The sequence below is a fragment of the Scyliorhinus canicula genome, chromosome 1, assembly GCF_902713615.1.
Source record: "Scyliorhinus canicula chromosome 1, sScyCan1.1, whole genome shotgun sequence".
Lineage (NCBI taxonomy): Eukaryota > Metazoa > Chordata > Chondrichthyes > Carcharhiniformes > Scyliorhinidae > Scyliorhinus > Scyliorhinus canicula.
The window spans coordinates 121,325,286-121,346,714 of record NC_052146.1 but is presented as its reverse complement, the minus strand read 5'-3'; the positions used below and the strand labels follow the sequence as shown (position 1 = coordinate 121,346,714).

General features: G+C 46.4%; 5 non-coding genes across 5 annotated transcripts; all 5 read left to right on the top strand.

Moving 5' to 3' along the window:
- The first annotated feature begins 9,730 nt into the window (after window positions 1-9,730).
- On the top strand, window positions 9,731-9,946 carry LOC119978672. Its single transcript, XR_005463532.1, has one exon. It is a non-coding gene; the product is annotated as a small nucleolar RNA SNORA73 family (small nucleolar RNA).
- Window positions 9,947-10,191: 245 nt separating this feature from the next.
- On the top strand, window positions 10,192-10,407 carry LOC119978679. Its single transcript, XR_005463533.1, has one exon. It is a non-coding gene; the product is annotated as a small nucleolar RNA SNORA73 family (small nucleolar RNA).
- Window positions 10,408-10,638: 231 nt separating this feature from the next.
- Window positions 10,639-10,854, top strand: LOC119978684. The gene has a single exon (XR_005463535.1). It is a non-coding gene; the product is annotated as a small nucleolar RNA SNORA73 family (small nucleolar RNA).
- Window positions 10,855-11,116: 262 nt separating this feature from the next.
- Window positions 11,117-11,332, top strand: LOC119978693. The gene has a single exon (XR_005463537.1). It is a non-coding gene; the product is annotated as a small nucleolar RNA SNORA73 family (small nucleolar RNA).
- Window positions 11,333-13,014: 1,682 nt separating this feature from the next.
- On the top strand, window positions 13,015-13,223 carry LOC119978697. The gene has a single exon (XR_005463538.1). It is a non-coding gene; the product is annotated as a small nucleolar RNA SNORA73 family (small nucleolar RNA).
- Window positions 13,224-21,429: the final 8,206 nt, after the last annotated feature.

The window sequence follows — 21,429 nt, the reverse complement described above, 5'->3', positions numbered from 1 at the left end:
AAGCAAGAGATGAAATTGCAGGGCCGTTGGCAATGATCTTTTCGTCCTCACTGTCAACAGGGGTGGTACCAGGGGATTGGAGAGTGGCGAATGTCGTGCCCCTGTTCAAAAAAGGAAATAGGGATAACCCTGGGAATTACAGACCAGTTAGTCTTACTTTGGTGGTAGGCAAAGTAATGGAAAGGGGACTGAGGGATAGGATTTCTGAGCATCTGGAAAGACATTGCTTGATTAGGGATAGTCAGCACAGATTTGTGAGGGGTAGGTCTTGCCTTCTAAGTCTTATTGAATTCTTTGAGGAGGTGACCAAGCATGTAGATGAAGGTAAAGCAGTGGATGTAGTGTACATGGATTTTAGATAAGGTTCCCCTTGGTAGGCTTATGCAGAAAGTAAGGAGGCATGGGATAATGGGAAATTTGGCCAGTTGGATAACAAACTGGCTAACCAATAGAAGTCAGAGAGTGGTGGTGGATGGCAAATACTCCGCCTGGAGCCCAGTTACCAGTGGCGTACCGCAGGGATCAGTTCTGGGTCCTCTGCTGTTTGTGATTTTCATTAATGACTTGGATGAGGGAGTTGAAGGTTGGGTCAGTAAATTTGCAGACGATCCGAAGATTGGTGTGTTGTGGATAGTGAGGAGGGCTGTTGTCGCCTGCAAAGAGACATAGATGGGATGCAGAGCTGGGCTGAGAAGTGGTTGATGGAGTTTAACCCTGAAAAGTGTGAGGTTGTCCATTTTGGAAGGACAAATATGAATGCGGAATACAGGGTTAATGGTAGGGTTCTTGGCAATGTGGAGGAGCAGAGAGATTTTGGGGTCTATGTTCATAGATCTTTAAAAGTTGCCAGTCAAGTGGATAGAGCTGTAAAGAAGGCCTATGATGTGCTAGCGTTCATTATCAGAGGGATTGAATTTAAGAGCCGTGAGGTGATGATGCAGCTGTACAAAACCTTGGTCAGGCCACATTTGGAGTACTGTGTGCACTTCTGGTCGCCTCATTTTAGAAAAGATGTGGAAGCTTTGGAAAAGGTGCAAAGGAGATTTACCAGGATGTTGCCTGAAATGGTGAGTAGGTCTTACGAGGAAAGGTTGAGGGTGCTAGACCTTTTCTCATTAGAACGGAGAAGGATGAGGGGCGACTTGATAGAGGTTTATAAGATGATCAGGGGAATAGATAGAGTAGACAGTCAGAGACTTTTTCCCCCGGGTGGAACAAACCATTACAAGGGGGCATAAATTTAAGGTGAATGGTGGAAGATATAGGGGGGGATGTCAGAGGTAGATTCTTTACCCAGAGAGTAGTGGGGGCATGGAATGCACTGCCTGTGGAAGTAGTTGAGTCGGAAACATTAGGGACCTTCAAGCGGCTATTGGATAGGCACATGGATTACGGTAGAATAATGGAGTGTAGATTAATTTGTTCTTAAGGGCAGCACGGTAGCATTGTGGATAGCACAATTGCTTCACAGCTGCAGGGTCCCAGGTTTGAGTCTGGCTTGGGTCACTGTCTGTGCGGAGTCTGCACATCATCCCCGTGTGTGGGTGGGAAAGTTTCCTCCGGGTGCTCCGGTTTCCTCCCACAGTCCAAAGATGTGCAGGTTAGGTGGATTGGCCATGATAAATTGCCCTTAGTGTCCAAAATTGCCCTTAGTGTTGGGTGAGGTTGTTGGGTTGTGGGGATAGGGTGGAGATGTTGACCTTGGGTGGGGTGCTCTTTCCGGGAGCTGGTGCGGACCCGATGGGCCGAGTGGCCTCCTTCTGCACTGTAAATTCTATGATCAATGATTAATCTAGGACAAAGGTTCGGCACAACATCGTGGGCCGAAGGGCCTGTTCTGTGCTGTATTTTTCTTTGTTCTATGTTCTATTACTGTGCCTCGCCCGGATTTAACGGATCGGCCTATTGAAAATCCTGATCTCATTTTTTATTTTGATGGCAGCTCCTCAATTTCTCTCACTGGTATCCCACAGTCGGGATGTGCCATTGTAACAGACACTGAAGTTAGGGAAGAAGCTGCCTTCCAGACCCCTGTCTCTGCACAAAAAGCCGAGCTATTCGCCCTTACTCGAGCGTGTATTTTGGCCGCAGATAAAAGTGCAAACGTTTACACCGATTCTAGGTATGCCTTTGGGATGACCCACAATTTTGGCCACCTCTGGCAACAACGAGGCTTTCTCACCTCTGCAGGAGCTCCCATTCAAAACGCCCTTTGGGTTAAAAATCTCCTTCGATGCTGTTCAACTTCCTCGTCAATTGCCAATTATTTAATGTGCTGCGCACACGAAGTGGGACACTGCTGTTCAATTAGGGAATGCCCGTGCTGATTCAGCTGCTAAGGCAGCTGAAGCAATTAACACTTTCTCTGAAGTTTCTCCACTCACAGGTGAAACAGGCACATCTCCCAGTGACAGCAGGGACAGCCATCCCTCGATATCCAGTGATCGAACCCGGAGACTACGTATTGGTGAAGAACTGGGATAGAAAGAAACTAGGACAACGCTGGAGCGGACCTTTCCTAATACTACTGACTACACCAACTTCCGTCAAGCTTGAAGGACGTTCAAGTTGGATACATCTATCCGATTGCAAGAAGATAGTCTCCAACCCAGAACATAGGATGAAGATCTTCAGTATAATTCTGGGACTCTCTGGACTATTTAGCCTTAATGGCCACTCGGTAGTAAAAAAAACTAACTACCTGGGCACTGCATGCCAATACCTATTTATATATGTCATATCTTTATGCTGAAAAATGGAATGTAAGCAAGTGTTGGGTTTCTACCCTCACCCCGTCCATTCGAGGGAAGGAATATCTCTCCAATCCGTCCCATTCCATATCGCAGAGACAGTTGAATGGATTTTACAACAAATTCAAACAGGTATCAGGGGAGATAGGGGAGATATGGAAATATGGAGATCTGCTGGCTATGACATGACTAGATTTTCGGCTTGGTATCAGTCTGCTTATAATCATGCCTTGACTCCACTCTCCCTCACCATCCACTCGAATGATGTTCAAGGTTCCATGTGTTTTAATAAATCAGGGAAAGGAATGTTGATGGGGCAAAGTAGGTGCAACCTTACAGTTGACTGGCAAGGACCGGTACCAGGCATATCCAACAAGGGCATGTTTAAATGTGATTGGTCCAGGGTATGGAACATAACCTCTAATAGTTCATGGGGACAGACATCCCCAATCCCCTGGATGACATTAGCTGATGATTTTACAGCCTATAATGGAACCTATTTCATATGCGGCACTAAAGCATACCCGTGGCTCCCTATTGATTGGACAGGATCCTGCTATCTGGGATATGTTGTACCCCAAATGTGTCACCTACCCTCCCTTAAGCACTACGTCTCGCGAGCCAAAAGGACTATTACTAAAACAGAACAGTTCTTCATGATAACCTTTCCACTGTATGGAATGGGCAAGGCAGCCAACGAACTGATCCATATGGCCTCCGCATTGGAACAACTGGCGAATGTAACGGCAGCAGAAGCCAGGGAAACTGGACAGGCACTGGCCAAGGTCTCAGCTGAGCTGGTGGCTGTCCGGACCGTGGCATTACAAAATCGACTGGCTTTGGATTATCTGTTAGCCTAGCAGGGAGGAATATGCGCTATTGTAGGTCAGGAGTGCTGTACTTATATTCCAGATGGCTCTGAAAATATCACCAACCTGGCCGACCACATTAAGACACAGGCTGATCAAATTCAAGAGATTGGCAGTGAATTTCATGACTATTGGTTAGGATGGTTGGGTCATGGGTTATTTGATTGGATCTTTAAGGCCTTAATGCTACTACTACTATTACTACTGCTACTACTATTAGGGGTAGGGTTGCTTGTGTAAATGCATTATCAATCAAGTCATGAATATACCTATTTAACTAGTTGTCATGATATGACAAAAGGAGGGAATGTGAAGTTGTACGAATTAAGTAATGGCATGATGGGAAAATCGGTCAACTATTTGATACAATGTAAGAAATGCTGACTCCGCATAACTTAAAGCATGAATAAGATCAGAGAGGTCAAGCTATTCTAAAATGCCTGACCTCTGTAACTTAAGATAAGGTTAACTCATCATGACCCAGGGCTGTATGAGTAAGACAAGACAAGAAAAGGTCAGGGAAGAAGGAGTAACCGACCTTTTAATGTTCTATCAAAGGACGACATAATGGTATGAGTGATGAGACAAAGAGTCCTCGGAGGTCAGCAGGTTGTGCCATGTTTTATGACTTTGCTTATGTTTCCACCTCTGATCGAATTCCTGACTAAGCTGTAGTCACACAATCTTGATAATGATAATGTATAAATATTGAACTGATTCTCTGTGTAAGCGCAGACTTGAGGAGGAATATGCAGTGGGTACCAACTGCTCTCTGAACTCAAGTTGCAGCCAATATTGCATGCGGTCTTTTCGTAAATAAAGACGACTTATTTTGTCGAAACTAACTTTGTTGAGTCTTTCTACCACAGTCCAGAAGCAGGAAAAATATTGACTTCTACAGTATGACACTGAACCACAACGATCTTGTGTCAGATGACCAAAAACCTGGTCGGAGAGGTTGATTTAATGGAATATCTTAAAAGGAAGACAGTGAGTTAGAGGCAGAGGGGAATCTCCTAAACTTAGACTCTTGGCAATTGAAGGCATTGCCGTCAGTAACGGAGCGATTAAAATCAGCGATGCTCAAGAGCCCAGAAATCTGGTTTCCCATTTCTTTCTCCACTCTTCCTTTATTTTTAAAAAATCTAACTGGGCCATGACCATTCGTGTTCAATCTTCCAATGATTTGGCGTTGTAAAGTCCAGCTAGAAATCAGATGAAAATCATTGATTGATTTTGCTGTATGGTGGTGGAGACAGTTTTCAGAAGGGAGTAATAATAATCTTTATTAGTGTCACAATAGGCTTACGTTAACACAATGATATTACTGTGAAAATTCCCTAGTCGCCACACTCCACCGCTTGTTCGGGTACACAGAGGGAGAATTCAAAATGTCCAATTCGCCTGACAAGCAAATCTTTTGGGACGTGTGGAGAGGAAACCGGAGCACCTGGAGGAAACCCACGCAGACCTAGGGAGAATGTGTTGACTCCACACCAGGCAGTGATCCAAGCTGGGAATTGAACCCGGGTTCCTTGCGCTGTGAAGCAACAGTGCTAACCACTGTACTACCGTGCCGCCCATAATCTAGGCTCAGGTGATTCTAGAACAGGGTTTTTCAAACTCTGTCGCGGAGCGATTCGTCAAGCCTTTCCTGATTACGGGAAGAATGCCCTACAGCTGGCTGCGACCGACTTTCAAAAATGCCGGCTGCGACCGACTTTCAAGATTGCTGCCCATCCTGTGCATGCGTGTCCCCTCAGCCGGACCTGGCAGTTGATAGGCCCGGAGTCCAGTGGGGTGGACCAGCTCCTCCTGCATCAGCACACTATCCCAGGACCAGTTTTCCGAAACAAATGACGGAGACCTCCCACGGGCAGTAGTAGAGAGGTCACATGCCCTACGGGTAGAACAAACCATTGCAAGTGGGCATAAATTTAAGGTGAATGGTGGAAGATATAGGGGGGATGTCAGAGGTAGGTTCTTTACCCAGAACGTAGTGGGGGCATGGAATGCACTGGCTGTGGAAGTAGTTGAATCAGAAACATTAGGGACCTTCAAGCGGCTATTGGATAGATACATGGATTATGGTAGAATGATGAGGTGTAGATTAATTTGTTCTTGATCTAGGACAAAAGTTCGGCACAACATCATGGGCCGAAGGGTCTGTTCTGTGCTGTATTTTCTATATTCTAAAGGGCAGGTCGTGCCAACTAATTTAGTGGAATTTTTTGAGGACATTACCAGAGTGGTAAACAACAGGGAGCCAATGGATGTGGTATATCTGGATTCCCAGAAAACTTTTGACAAGGTGCCACACAAAAGGTTGCTGCATAAGATAAGGATGCATGACATTGACGGTAAAGTAGTAGCATGGAGAGAGGATTGGTTAATTAATAGAAAGCAAATAGTGGGGATTAATGGGTGTTTCTCTGGTTGGCAATCAGTAGCTAGTGGTGTCCCTCAGGAATCAGTGTTGGGCCCACAATTGTTCACAATTTACATAGATGATTTGGAGTTGGGGACAAAGTGCAATGTATCCAAGTTTGCAGACGACACTAAGATGAGTGGGAAAGCAAAAGTGCAGAGGAAACCAAAAGTCTGCAGAGGGATTTAGATAGGTTAAGTGAATGGGCTAGGGTCTGGCAGATGGAATACAATGTTGACAGATGTGAGGTTATCCATTTTGGTAGGAATAACAGCAAAGGGGATTATTATTTAAATTATAAAATGTTAAAACATACTGCTGTGCAGAGACCTGGGTGTTCTAGTGCATGAGTCGCATAAAGTTGGTTTACAGGTGCGACAGGTGATTAAGAAGGCAAATGGAATTTTGTCCTTCATTGTTGGAGGGATGGAGTTTAAGACTAGGGAGGTTATGCTGCAATTGTACAAGGTGTTAGTGAGGCCACACCTGGAGTATTGTGTTCAGTTTTGGTCTCCTTACCTGAGAAAGGACACACTGGCGCTGGAGGGTGTGCAGAGGAGATTCACTAGGTTAATCCCAGACCTGAAGGGGTTGGATTACGAGGAGAAGTTGAGTAGACTGGGACTGTACTCGTTGGAGTTTAGAAGGATGAGGGGGGATCTTATAGAAACATATAAATTTTGATGGGAATATATAGGATAGATGCAGACAGGTTGTTTCCACTGGCAGGTGAAAGCAGAACTAGGGGGCATAGCCTCAAAATAAGGAGAAGTAGATTTAGGACTGAGTTTAGGAGGAACTTCTTCACCCAAAGGGTTGTGAATCTATGGAATTCCTTGCCCAGTGAAGCAAGGTACTGGCAACTCGGGCAGTCGCCCGGGGCGCCATGTGCTAGGGGGCGCCATCAAGGAGTGCGTGAATGGCGTCAGAGACCAGGCGCCGCGTAAAAGACTCGGGTCCCGTGCATGCGCAGTTGGGCCGGTGCCAACCAGCGCATGCGTGGTGGCCGCCCTCTCCCAGGCCGCCCCGCACAAACATGGCGGATGGATCCAGGCTCGCCGGTGGAAGAAAGGAGGCCTGCCGACAGAGAGACCGGCCCGCTGATCGGTGGGTCCCGATCATGTACCAGGTCACTCCGGCGCCTCCCCCCCCCTCCCCCCACCCCCCGGTGAACGGAGCCACCCCACCGAAGAGCGCCGAAGTTCAGCTTGCCCGGGGCGCCAGCAACCCTAGAGCCGTTTCTGGCCAAAGGGACCCAAAACCATTTCCTCCATTTTTGCCAGCAACAAACAAGGCAAGAGAAGATGGTGGTTCGCGCAGGTTGGCCGGCGTGGGTCGCGAAGATTGGCTGAGTTGGGTCCCGAATGTTGGCCGGTTGGTAAAAATGGGTCCCCGGAAAAAAATTTGAAAAACACTGTCTTAGGCTATCTTTCGGTGTAAAAGGTGCTGCTTGATTTGTTAGTTGCCTTATAAAACACTTTTTGTGGTTGTGCTACTCCCAGCCTGCGGGTGCCGCTATGACAGACAGGAGCGGGGATTTGTGTGGGGGACAGGGTCGCTCTCGCTGGTTGGAAATCTCGTTGGACGGCCGTCCTCTATAAAAAGGCGAGCAAGGCGGAGCTCTGCCTTTTCGCCCAGTGGAGTTGGAGCGAGCAGGAGGTGAATGTCTTGTGGGGGAGGTGAGGGTCAGACCCGAGCTCTTTTGGCAGCGGCTAAACACGCTGTCTTTTAGGAGCGGAGTTGCATTAGCTGCGTGAGCCTTAATCGGGACCTCGGTTACGGTTTGTGAGAGTTACCGGGTGGTGCCCAAGGCGAGGATGGGGGCAGGGGACCCGGATGGAGCGGGATGCCCGGGTGGGGGCCGGGGACCCGGATGGAGCGGGATCCCCGGGTGGGGGCCGGGGACCCGGATGGAGCGGGAGGCCCGGGTGGGGGCAGGGACCCGGATGGAGCGGGATGCCCGGGTGGGGGCCGGGGACCCGGATGGAGCGGGAGGCCCGGGTGGGGGCAGGGACCCGGATGGAGCGGGAGGCCCGGGTGGGGGCAGGGACCTGGATGGAGCGGGATGCCCGGGTGGGGGCCGGGGACCCGGATGGAGCGGGAGGCCCGGGTGGGGGCAGGGGACCCGGGTTGGAGCGGGAGGCCCGGGTGGGGGCAGGGGACCCGGGTTGGAGCGGGAGGCCCGGGTGGAGACAGGGGACCCGAATGGGCACGGGACCCAGATGGAGTGGGAGGCCCGGATGTGCCCCACGTGGAGAGCCAAGGGACACCACGTGTTGGGGAGTCACATTTCCTTGTGAAGCGTCTTAAACCAGAGCTTGCCCCCCTTGTTTTAAGATTCATTTCTGGGATACTTCCCTGCCATTCCTATGGGTAGTTACCCTCGAGTTACCGTTTCTGTCTGGGCCTTCACAGGTTTTATCAAGCGTGTATTGCAGGTTGTAACAGTAACTTGACGGTCTCTAGCTCATTTATTCCTAGCGCTAATTTAGCTGGAATTTATTTAACATGGGAATCCCTTTGTTTTGTCTGTAATCCTATTCCATGATATTCAACCTACTTAGTTGAGGTCTAATCTGGTTACAGGATAGGAAGCTGCATGTGGGCCAGATCTATCCTGTTGACCCATTGAGGTGTGCCACTCTTGTGCTGGTAGAAGGCTGAGCTTACTGTTTAGGGTAAGTGGGGTAGGGAGATCACAGCTGTTTGCTCACTCAGCTGAATCCTCAGTACAATCTTGCTTTTGACTATTGCTGGTAGTTTAGCCTAATTGTGCAAAAAAAAATGATATTTGTGGCCTATGTTCAGACAGTATGGATGATAGCAGTCTGTGCACAGCAGGGGCTAGTAACAAATGAGCTGAATGGCCTTTTTAGGGAAATAACTGCTGTATTGGTGCTGTTCATCTGATGGTTTATGGTCATCTGATGTAGAGGCTCTTTGTTGAAGAATGGCAAGACTCAAATTTGTACTTTTGGGACCTTCTCGGTTGCTTTACAGCAGTGACGAAGTCTGTTGGCACATGTCAGTGAATTTGTGCACAGTGCTGTCGCAAATACTGAATTGCGATGACCAGAATTGAGGTGTAATTGCTCAGGGTACCACGGATACCATCCTTGCTCTAGCCATGATCTTCTGAATGGAGGAGCAAGCTGCCTCAGTCCTGCGGTCCTATGGGGATGGTTGCAGGATTGTCATTCAAGGTGAGGTTTCTATTAGCTGAGCAAAACTAGTGCTGTTGGACCTGTGTTGGTTCCAATGTGGGCTGATACTGCTCGTTCCAGACTACAAACATTCCTCAATGTAATGAAGGACCCAATGTACTGATTGATGTATAATGGATCTCTTGGGAATGATTTGTTCATAGAATTTACTTGGGTACCTCAACATTTGCACATGTTCTTCATGAATTACTAGTTTTAAAAGCATTCTCAGTTTTATTTTTGATAGAATCATGTCAGTTTGCAAGACGTTCAGATCTAGATTACTCAGGCCCGGGAGTGACTATCGCATGGTGGTGAATATATTAAGATAGAATTTGGTTTGAGAATGGATGGATACATAGAGCATTTATGCAGGATGCTGAAGAGTATTAATTAACCTTTTTAAAAAAAGATTTTCTGATGAACGATTATGCTTTGCAACTAAAATGTAGTGGGCATGTCTTCCCTTGAGAGATGCTCCCAACGTGGGCATCCGGCAAGGTTGCTCTTGTCTGGCTCTGTCCTTGTGGCGTATGGGAGCGTAGGCCTTTGTGTCTATGACGTACAGTCCTGTTCCATGACGTTGGAGAGAAAGTGTGTCCCTGGCTTTAAGCTGGTGAGGATGGCACCCTGTATATTCCTAGACCTTCTCAGTGTGTATAGTGACTGAGGAGATAAACCATGCAGGGCACAGTTACTTGTGAAAAAGAACATGATGGGAGATTGTGGAGGTGGGTGGGTTTGGGAACAGTGTGATGTAGCTCTGGAGTGATCGGTGGTTACGGTTCAATCTGATCTGTTTTGATTTGTTTTTTCTGCAGTAAAACTGGATTCTACTCTGGAATGTTGGGAGAGGCTGCAAACCAGGAATTCTGGGACCAGATGCACTTTGGGAAAGGTGATTTAAAAAAAAAAAAAAATCTCATTCAGAAACCGAGAACCCAACGTGGGCATCTGGCAAGGTTGCTCTTGTCTGGCTCTGTCCTTGTGGCGTATGGGAGCGTAGGCCTTTGTGTCTATGACGTACAGTCCTGTTCCATGACGTTGGAGAGAAAGTATGTCCCCGGCTTTAAGCTGGTGAGGATGGCACCCTGTATATTCCTAGACCTTCTCAGTGTGTATAGTGACTGAGGAGATAAACCATGCAGGGTACAGTTGTGAAAAAGTACATGGTGGAAGATTGTGGGTTTGAAGGGATGGGTTTATGAACAGGGTGATGTAGCTCTGGAGTAATTGGTGGTTACAGTTCTATCTGATTTGTTTTTTCTGCAGTAAAACTGGATTCTATTCAGGAATGTTGGGACAGGCGGCAAACCAGGAATGCTGGAACCAGATGCACTTTGGGAGAGGTGATTTTTAAAACTAATCTCAATTCAGAAAGCGAAAACCCAATGTGGGCATCCGGCAAGGTTGCTCTTGTCTGGCTCTGTCCTTGTGGCGTATGGGAGCGTAGGCCTTTGTGTCTATGACGTACAGTCCTGTTCCATGACGTTGGAGAGAAAGTGTGTCCCCGGCTTTAAGCTGGTGAGGATGGCACCCTGTATATTCCTAGACCTTCTCAGTGTGTATAGTGACTGAGGAGATAAACCATGCAGGGCACAGTTACTTGTGAAAAAGAACATGATGGGAGATTGTGGAGGTGGGTGGGTTTGAGGGTGTGGGGATGGGTTTGGGAATAGGGTGATGTAGCTCTGGAGTGATCGGTGGTTACGGTTCAGTCTGATCTGTTTTGATTTGTTTTTTCTGCAGTAAAGCTGGATTCTACTCCGGAATGTTGGGAGAGGCTGCAAACCAGGAATTCTGGGACCAGATGCACTTTGGGAAAGGTAATTATTTAAAAAAAAATCTCCTTCAGAAACCGAGAACCCAACGTGGGCATCCAACAAGGTTGCTCTTGTCTGGCGCTGTCCTTGTGGCGTATGGGAGCGTAGGCCTTTGTGTCTGTGACGTACAGTCCCGTTCCATGACGTTGGAGAGAACGTGTGTCCCCGGCTTTAAGCTGGTGAGGACGGCACCCTGTATATTCCTAGACCTTCTCAGTGTGTTTAGTGACTGAGGAGATAAACCATGCAGGGTACAAGGCTAACTGGAAGATCGTTCTGGAGGTTTGAAGGCGGAAATGTAGCCGGATAGTAGAGCAGAGAACACAGTTAACGGCAAGCTCACCACAATGTCATGGCCTTGAAAAAGTTGTGAAAAGTATTTAGTAGAATGGTACACCGCGTGAAGAACGTCTGATACGCAGAGACAAAATAAGCTAGGTTGGTTAACCTTGCAGCAGGGAAGGGGAGATGTAATATTTACAAATTATGATGCAAAAACAGGAATTGTGAAGTGTAATGGTTCAAAATTTTGATGGAGTGAATTGTGGGATTCTGGAGAAGGGCAGAGAAGGTGAGATTAATTTGGTCACTGGTGTACAGAACCGGTATGCTGGGCCGATGCCAAAGGATTGGACTGTTTCATTTCTCTTTGGCTCAATGTGCCTGATTGACTTGCTGCTTGCTTTCAGTCCTTGCTGGTCTGACTTTGGGATCTACATCTTTCAGATCCATCTGTTTTAGAAGCAACATATTGCAAGTGTTATGTATTTTCTGTTGAAAGCAATTCAGAATATTTTAAACATGCAGTGTGATCCCCAAGGTGTTCGAGATGGCCTGCTGGGTTTAGGAGTTGAAAGATGGAGTGAAGTTTGTGGATCTGCTTGCGATATCAATTTTGAAATTAGGCTTTTGGGCTGTATGCTCAGTAAGCGGGCAAGGGGAGATTTTACAGTTACATGCATAAATAGATGTCTTAGCTCTTTGTGCCTTGAGTCAATCACTGCAAAATTTTAGGCATAAAGCCTAGTGTGCAGGAGATATCCTTCATGTCCCTCCAGTGGCGATCAGGTGCATAAGTCACTAATTTCAAAGCAGTAATTCATTGATTGTGAAGCACTGAGATTGATGCGATTCATGCTGTTAACTCCAGTGTGGCTTGGAACATGAACTAATGTGAAACTGATGTGGAGATGCCGGCGTTGGACTGGGGTGAAGCACAGTAAGAAGTCTAGCAACACCTGGTTAAAGTCCAACATGTTTGTTTCAAACACTAGCTTTCGGAGCACTGCTCCTTCCTCAGGTGAATTTGAAAGCTAGTGTTTGAAACAAACATGTTGGACTTTAACCTGGTGTTGGAAGACTTAATGTGAAACTAGAAGAGAAGACTGGTTAGTTGGGTGATGATTGCCGAATGTATGATATAGCCCACTTTTTTAAGACCATGATTTTGTCGACTGCCCCAACACGTCAGCAGGTGAAATTTCTCTCCCTACCTTGTATTCCTTTCAAAATCTTAAAAGCCTAAAAGTTCCACAGGCAAATGCTTTCAAACTAATTGATGCCTGGGGTCATTTCACTGAGGGATTTGGGGGATTTTGGTCTTGCAACGCCCTAAGCAAACGCTCCATCCTTGCGGAGGGCAGGATTGTTAGCGCTCCGGAGGAAATTTGCACATGCCGTGAAAGTTGTGTGGACTTGAAGATCTTGTGTTTTAACACCGAGTATTCATCTTTTCTTACAGGGAAGAAGATTGTTGAAGATGGCTGAGATGGAGAGTTGATGAACTTGGAAGTTTGAGTTTGGTGAGAATAATTGGATGTGAACTGATCATGGTGAGCACGTGGGAGAATGTTGTAGTCCAATTGTAATACGAATGAGTTGGTTTTCTGACAAGTCATGAGGGATTTCTTGCAGTGGGCTTGTCTTCTCCTGAGAGATGCTCCAATGTGGGCATCCAGCATGGTGGCTCTTGTCTGGCTCTGTCCTTGTGGCGTATGGGAGCTTTGTGTCTATGATGTACAGTCCCGTTGCATGACGTTGGAGAGAAAGTGTGTCCCTGGCTTTAAGCTGGTGAGGACGGCACCCTGTATATTCCTAGACCTTCTCAGTGTGTATAGTGACTGAGGAGATAAACCATGCGGGGTACAAGCCTAACTGGAAGACCGTTCTGGAGGTTTGAGTTACTTGTGAAAACAGTGCATGATGGAAGGTTGTATATGGCAGCACGGTGGCGCAGTGGGTTAGCCCTGCAGCTTCACGGAGCTGAGGTCCCAGGTTTGATCCCAGCTCTGGATCACTGTCCGTGTGGAGTTTGCACATTCTCCCCGTGTTTGCGTGGGTTTCTCCCCCACAGCCCAAAGATGTGCAGGGTAGGTGGAATGGCCATGCTAAATTGCCCCTTAATTGGAAAAAAATAATTGGGTACACTAAATTTAAAAAATGATGGAAGGTTGTGGGGGTGGGTTTGGGAACAAGCTGGGTGGCATGGTGATGCAGTTGTTAGCATCGCTGCTGAGGACCGGAGTTTGATCACGTCCCTGGGTCACTGTCAGTGTGGAGTTTGAACATTCTCCCCATGTCTTTGTGGGTCTCAACCCAAAAGATATGCAGAGTAGGCTAATTGGCCATGCTAAATTGCCACTTAAATGGGGGGGGAAAAAAGAATTGGATAATAAATTTATTACTTTAAAACCGAGTTTGGGAATGGTGATGTAGCTTTGGAGTGATTGGTGGTTGTGGTTTAGTCTGATTTGTTCTGAACTGTTTTGTTTCTGCAGTAAAACTTGATTCTACCCATCCTGAATGTTAGGAGGCAGCTAACCGAGTGCTGGGACCAATTGCACTTTGGAAGAGGTGATTTTTCTTATTTAGAAACCAAACATCCAATATGGGCATCCATATCTTTTTATTGAAAACAGTAAAAAATATATATACAAGGCCAAATGGTACAAACACTCATTTTGTGTTGGAGAAACAGGATATCCTCCCCTTAGTACCAATGTACGGGGAGGGGGAGGTGGATACTCTGATTATTAAAACAGTTCACAACACATTTCTACAAAAAACAAACGGTACATGCACTAAATGTTGCGCTGGAGAGACCAGATACCCTCGTCTCTGTACCAACAGAAGGGAAAGGAAGAGGGGTGGTGGGAAGGGAGGGAGTCTGAGTGTTGAAGAGGGGCCCAGTAGGGCAATGCCTGAACATTTCTAGACCTCAGTAGATAATGACTTAAGGGGATGAACCATGTCGCGTACAATGAGTATAAAGTTCAAAATCTTTATCTAACTTTGTCAGTGCAGCAAACTTTCTATATTCTCATTTAATCATCCTCTTGACTTTGAAGAAAAAAATAAACCATTGCAGCCTTTACAATAGCCTATGCCATAGGTTTTTGTCAATCTTCGCCAGAATAATTGATCAGCAACCGGAGATCTGCAAAGTAATGGTGCAATGGTTTAACCTGTATGTGGCTCTTAAGAATCCACAATAGTGGGATAGTTACCCCACTAGAAATGCCCTTGTTCCCCTATTCTATAAGAATATGTATATTCTTCAAGTTGTTACTGTTTAGATGGACTCAATTATTTTGACCGTGACCAGTTTGCCAATTTAATGTGATTTCTGATTTCTTTCAGGTGACAGCAGTGCACCTCTGACTGCAGTGCAACAAGACTGCCTTAATACAATGAGCTCCCTTGGAATTCAGATGTGTTTGTTCAATGTTGCAGGCTATTGTACCTTTTGAAATGGTATTAAAGTCATATGCATATTAAGTTGCAGTCAGCTTTGAAATTTATGTTATTCGGACTTGGTTATAAATGTGCCTGTAATTTTTTTTTTACATCTTTAAATAAAGTTATAATGCAAACATTTGTTTTCTACTGCAATGGCGTTTCGATTCATCTTTTCTACTGCCACCTGCTTGTGTTCAATCTCAATTCCGCCCATAATACTGATGTTGCTTGTTTCCAGCTCATCCAATCAGATGCTGGCTTTGTGCATTGGCTGCTGCTAGATGCTGTACTCGGCCGATTAGTCACCAGCAGTGTGGCCACCATCTTTGATTGGACGAGCTGGGGCAGCATGTTGGCACATGGTTAACACTGCTGCCGCACAGCACCGGGCGATTGGAGTTTTTATGTTTTCCGTGTTTGAGTGGGTTTCCTCAGTCCAAAGATGTGCAGGTTAGGTGGATTGGATATGCTGAATTGTGGCCAGACCTGCCTCTGAGCTTGGGCTACACTTGGAATAATCTCAGATTTTCAAGGTAACCAAAACATCAAATGAGGGGCTTGACAGTAGATTAACTGAGGCAGGGACAATGTTGGTTGGTTTTGATGTGGTGAATAAAGTGGCTTTAATGAAGGTGTGAATGAGGTCGGAAGCTCATCTCTGGGACTAACAGCGACACCCACATCCCCGAGGTATTTGTACCTAGGGATGGCAGCACATACTATTTGGCCAGTGAAGCTCACAAGTGGCTCTCAAAAACACTGCACTTTACAAGAAACAGCAAAGTAAGCAAACTAACTATTTACTGGGCCCGTATTCCACAGAATATTAAAAGGGTGATTTGATTGAGGTTTTTAGGATATTGAAAAGACCTGACAGGGTAGAAAAAGTGGGATATTTTCCATGGCCAAAGGAGCATTGGACAAGTGGGCACAAGTAAAACAGGAAAGCCTGGGACAAACACGGAAGACAAAGAAAAATACGGCACAGGAACAGACCCTCCAAGCTTGTGCCGATCATGGTGCCCTAACTTAAAAAAAGGCTTCTGCCCTTACTCGGCTTGTATTCTTTCCTCTGAAGATCTGCTGCCTAATTTCTCCGAAAAGGCTTTCCTGTTTTACTTGTGCCCACTTGTCCAACGCTCCTTTGGCCATGGAAAATATCCCACTTTTTCCACAGTCAGGTCTTTTCAATATCCTAAAAACCTCAATCAAATCACCATTTTAATATTCTGTGGAATACGGGCCCAGTAAATACTGTTAGTTTGCTTACTTTGCTGTTTCTTGTAAAGTGCAGTGTTTTTGAGAGCCACTTGTGAGCTTCACTGGCCAAATAGTATGTGCTGCCATCCCTAGGTACAAATACCTTGGGGATGTGGGTGCCGCTGGCTGGGCCATCAATTGTTGCCCATCCCTCATTTCCCTGGAACTTGAGTGGCTTGCTGGGCTATTTTGGTGTGTGTGGAGGTAGTGGCAGTTTAGATTATCAGAGTCTGGAGTCATGTTGTAAGGGGTTCTTTGAATAACCTTTTTGTTTCATGGTCATTGGTGTCCTAATTCCAGATTTTTATCAAATTCAAATTTGCCATCATGGGATTTGAACCCAGAACCCCAGATTACTACTCCATTAACTACACCACTACCTCCCCTGGATGTAAATTGGGTTATAAGGTCACAAAACAACTGGTAAATCTTGGCTGGAAAATGGCATTTGTTGAATGTGTATCGAACATGTAGAGACTTGTTATGATTGCAGCTGTTTTGCTTCAATTGGCAAGACGCTCAAATTTATTCTGCTACTCATTCCTTTGCAGTTTTCATAGTTACCCTGATGGTATTGAAATTGATTTTTTTTAAATAGTGATGGCCACTTAAGTATGTGCAGTGTTTTAATTGATGTGTTAATTTGACTCTGGATAACCTTGCTTCTGCTTTCATTACGCTTAACCAGCAGTTTTCTCACTTCTGAATTTTGATGAACTGGCCATCTGAGATCATTAATGTCATCTCTGCTGGGGTTCATTCCCTGGGGAGTCCATTGACCAGAAACTGATCTGGATTGTCCATTAAATACTGTGGCTACAAGAGCATGTCAAAGGCTAGGAACCTGCGGCTAGTAACTGGTACTTTAAACAGGCTGAGAAGATACACGTGAAACTTATGAAACCCTGGCTGAAATTGATACTGGCCCTCTGCAAAAGCACCCAAGTCAAGGCCTGTTATTGTTATATGGATTTTGTGATTACCCACTCCAAGGCTATGACTATGTAACAAACTTCCAGTCAGGTGATCAACTTTGCAGCAGGACGGAGAACAGACAAGAAAAGGGGCAGCATAGTAGCATTGTGGATAGCACAATCGCTTCACAGCTCCAGGGTCCCAGGTTCAATTCCAGCTTGGGTCACTGTCTTTGCGGAGTCTGCACATCCTCCCCGTGTGTGCGTGGGTTTCCTCCCACAGTCCAAAGATGTGCAGGTTAGGTGGATTGGCCATGATAAATTGCCCTTAGTGTCCAAAATTGCCCTTTGTGTTGGGTGGGGTTACTGAGTTATGGGGATAGGGTGGAGGTGTTCACCTTGTGTAGGGGGTAGGGTGCTCTTTCCAAGAGCCGGTGCAGACTCGATGGGCCAAATGGCCTCCTTCTGCCCTGTAAATTCTATGTAAAATCTATCTATGTCAAAGGACCCCTTAATGAGCTGATGGCTGGTCAGACAAGGGGAGTTTCAGAGGACAATGGGTTTTGATTGAACCACCACCAATAAACAGGAGTATCCTGTCTTTCCTATTAACCAGTTGGGGTCGGGCTAGGACAATGGCCGGTGGTGGGCAGATACATATGACTCAATCCAAGCATAGCCGTTTAAGAAAGCAGCAGCGAACAGATCTTCAGGATAACCTGGGAGATGCCCAGGCACAACCATCGCAAGAAGAAAAGACCCTCCGTTTCGAACCCAGAGAAGACATCAACATTGAGTGATCGAAGCCTGCCAGCCTCCTTTACCAAGTGTGGGTAAAACCCAGAGCTCAGCTGTGAGTCTGAGTCATATTTTCTTAAGTAATATAATTGAATAAAATCGCGTTAAACTGTGATGCTGTTTTGTCCTTTGCTCATCTCGCAAATAAGGGCACCTGAGTAAAACTTTTAAGTAAGTAAACTGGTTGAACACATCAGGTTTTAAAGATACAACATAACTCACCTGACTCCTCAATGCCTGTCTGTCTACAAGACATATCAGGAATGCAGTCAGAAGTCTTACAACACCAGGTTAAAGTCTAACAGCTTTGTTTCGAATCACTAGCTTTCGGAGCATTCCTCAGGTGATTGAAAAGGTGGGTTCCAGAAACATATATATAGACATAGAGAAAACGTCAAAGATACAAGACGATACTTTGTGAGTCTTTGCAGGTAATTAAGTCCATAGGTCCAGAAGGAGCAACTGGAGAGGGATAATCACAGGTCTGGACCTGTAGACTTAATTACCTGCAAAGACTTCTCATTCGAAGTATCATAGAACATACAGTGCAGAAGGAGGCCATACGGCCCATCGAGTCTGCACCGACCAACTTAAGCCCTCACTTCCACCCTATCCCCGTAACCCCAATAACCCCCCCAATCCTTTAGTCACTAAGGGCAATTTATCATGGCCAATCCACCTAACCCGTATGTCTTTGGACTGTGGGAGGAAACCGGAGCACCCGCAGACACTGGGAGAACGTGCAAACTCCACACAGACAGTGACCCAGCGGGGAATCAGACCTGGGACACTGGCGCTGTGAAGCCACAATGCTATCCACTTGTGCTACCGTGCTGCCCACGTTAGCTTGCATCTTTGACTTTGTCTATATATATGTTTCTGGAACCTATCACTTCATTCACCTGAGGAAGGAGTAGTGATTCGAAACAAACCTGTTGGACTTTAACCTGGTGTAAGACTTCCTACTGAGCTCACTCCAGTCCAATGCCGGCATCTCCACATCATAGGTCAGGAATGTGATGGGATACTCTCCAATTGCCTAGTTGAGTGCACCTCAACAACATTCAAGCTTGACATCGTCCAGGAAGAAGCAGCCCGCTTGATTGTTATTCCTTCCAAACATTCACTCCATCCACCATGAACGCACAGTGACAGCCGTGTGTACCATCTACAAGATGCACTGCAGGATCTCACCAAGGCCCCTTAGGTAGCACCTTCGAAACCCATGACCACTACCCTGTCGAAGGACAAGAGCACCAGATACCCGGGAACCCCACCACCTGGACATTTCCCTCCAAGCCTATGTTCTATGTTCATTGTTCTTTGAAAGTTGCCACTCAAGTGGATAGAGCTGTGAAGAAGGCCTATGGTGTGCTAGCGTTCATTAACAGAGGGATTGAATTTAAGAGCCGTGAGGTGATGATGCAGCTGTACAAAACCTTGGTCAGGCCACATTTGGAGTACTGTGTGCAGTTCTGGTCACCTCATTTTAGGAAGGACGTGGAAGCTTTGGAAAAGGTGCAGAGGAGATTTACCAGGATGTTGCCTGGAATGGAGAGTAGGTCATACGAGGAAAGATTGAGGGTGCTGGGCCTTTTCTCATTGGAACGGAGAAGGATGAGGGGCGACTTGATAGAGGTTTATAAGATGATCAGGGGAATAGATAGAGTAGACAGTCAGAGACTTTTTCCCCGGGTGGAACACACCATTACAAGGGGACATAAATTTAAGATAAATGGTGGAAGATATAGAGGGGATGTCAGAGGTAGGTTCTTTACCCAGAGAGTAGTGGGGGCATGGAATGCACTGCCTGTGGTAGTAGTTGAGTCGGAAAATTTATGGACCTTCAAGCGGCTATTGGATAGGTACTTGGATTAGGGTAGAATAAGGGAGTGTAGGTTAACTTCTTAAGGGCAGCACGGTAGCATTGTGGATAGCACAATTGCTTCACAGCTCCAGGGTCCCAAGTTCGATTTCGACTTGGGTCACTGTCTGTGTGGAGTCTGCACATCCTCCCCGTGACTGCGTGGGTTTCCTCCGGGTACTCCGGTTTCCTCCCACAGTCCAAAGATGTGCAGGTTGGGTGGATTGGCCATGACAAATTGTCCAAAATTCTATGATTAACCTAGGACAAAAGTTCGGCGCAACATCGTGCGCCGAAGGGCCTGTTCTGTGCTGTATTTCTCTATCTCTATCTATCTAAGCCACTCACCAATCTGACGTGGAAATACATTGCCATTCCTTCACTGTCACTGAGTCAAAATCCTCAAACTCCCACCCTGGTGGCACTCTGGGTGTACCTGCAGCTTAGGAACTGCAGCAGTTCAAGAAGACAGCTCATCACCACCTTCTCAACAACAACTTTGAATGCTCAAAGACACTTGAGTACCCGGTGCAGGAGGGGAAAAAAAGGAAGGGGATAGCCCGCAGGGCAACATAGTTAACTTGAAGGCACATAAGAGGTGTAGGGTGAGGGGAGAAAGACAAGCACCTTTGAATCACTGCGACTGAACATACTCTTAAGTTAGCACTGCTGCCTCAGCGCCAGAGACCCGGCTTCGATTCTGATCTTGGGTGGGTGACTGCTAATGGAGTTTGCATGCTTTCCCCATGTCTGTGGGTTTCCTGCGGGTTCTATGGTTTGTCTCCCCCCCCCCCCCCCCTCCCCCCCGCCCCACCCAACCCAACAGCCCAAAGATGTGCAGGTTAGATGGATTGGACATGCTAAATTGCCCCTTAGTGTCCAAAAGGAAAGGTGGGGTTATGGGATTAGGATGGGGGGGGGGGGGGGGGATTGGACAAGGGAGGATGCTCTTTGGAGGGTCGGTGCAGACTTGGGCCAAATGGCCACCTCCTGCACTGTAGTGATTCTATGAACTAGGGATGGGCTATAAATGCTGGTCTAGCCAGTGAAACCCACATCCCTTAAATTAATTTTGTAAAATCTTGATCCTGCTCTTCTCCAGTGACCAAAGAATATTCATGATGTGGAGATGCCGGCGTTGGACTGGGGTGAACACAGTAAGAAGTCTTACAACACCAGGTTAAAGTCCAACAGGTTTGATTCAAATACGAGCTTTTGGAGCACTGCTCCTTCCTCAGGTGAATCAGAATATTCAGCAGGTATCACAGGGATGGGGAATGCTGGTTAGGTTTATGTCCTGTGTGTGCTCCTCAGCTAGTTCTAGGAAAGGTGACAAAATGCTTCTTTAATGCGTTGGGGTTCAAGGAACATCTTCAAGTGCTGTGATTAGTGGCATTCCTCAGGGATCAGTGCTGGACCTTTGCTGTTTGTAATATATATAAATCATTTGGAGCAAAATGTAACTGGTCTGATTAGTAAATTTGCGGACGACACAAAGGTGGTAGAATTGCGGATAGTGATGAGGACCGTCAAAGGATACAGCAGGATTTGGATCGGTTGGAGGCTTGGCAGAGCGATGGCAGATGGAGTTTAATCCGGACAAATGTGAGGTAATACATTTTGGAAGGCCCAATAGAGATGGGAAATATACAATAAATGGCAGAACCCTTAAGAGTATTGATAGGCAGAGGGATCTGGGTGTACAGGCACACAGGTCACTGAAAGTGGCAACACAGGTGGAGAAGGTAGTCAAGAAGGTATACCGCATGCTTGTCTTCATTG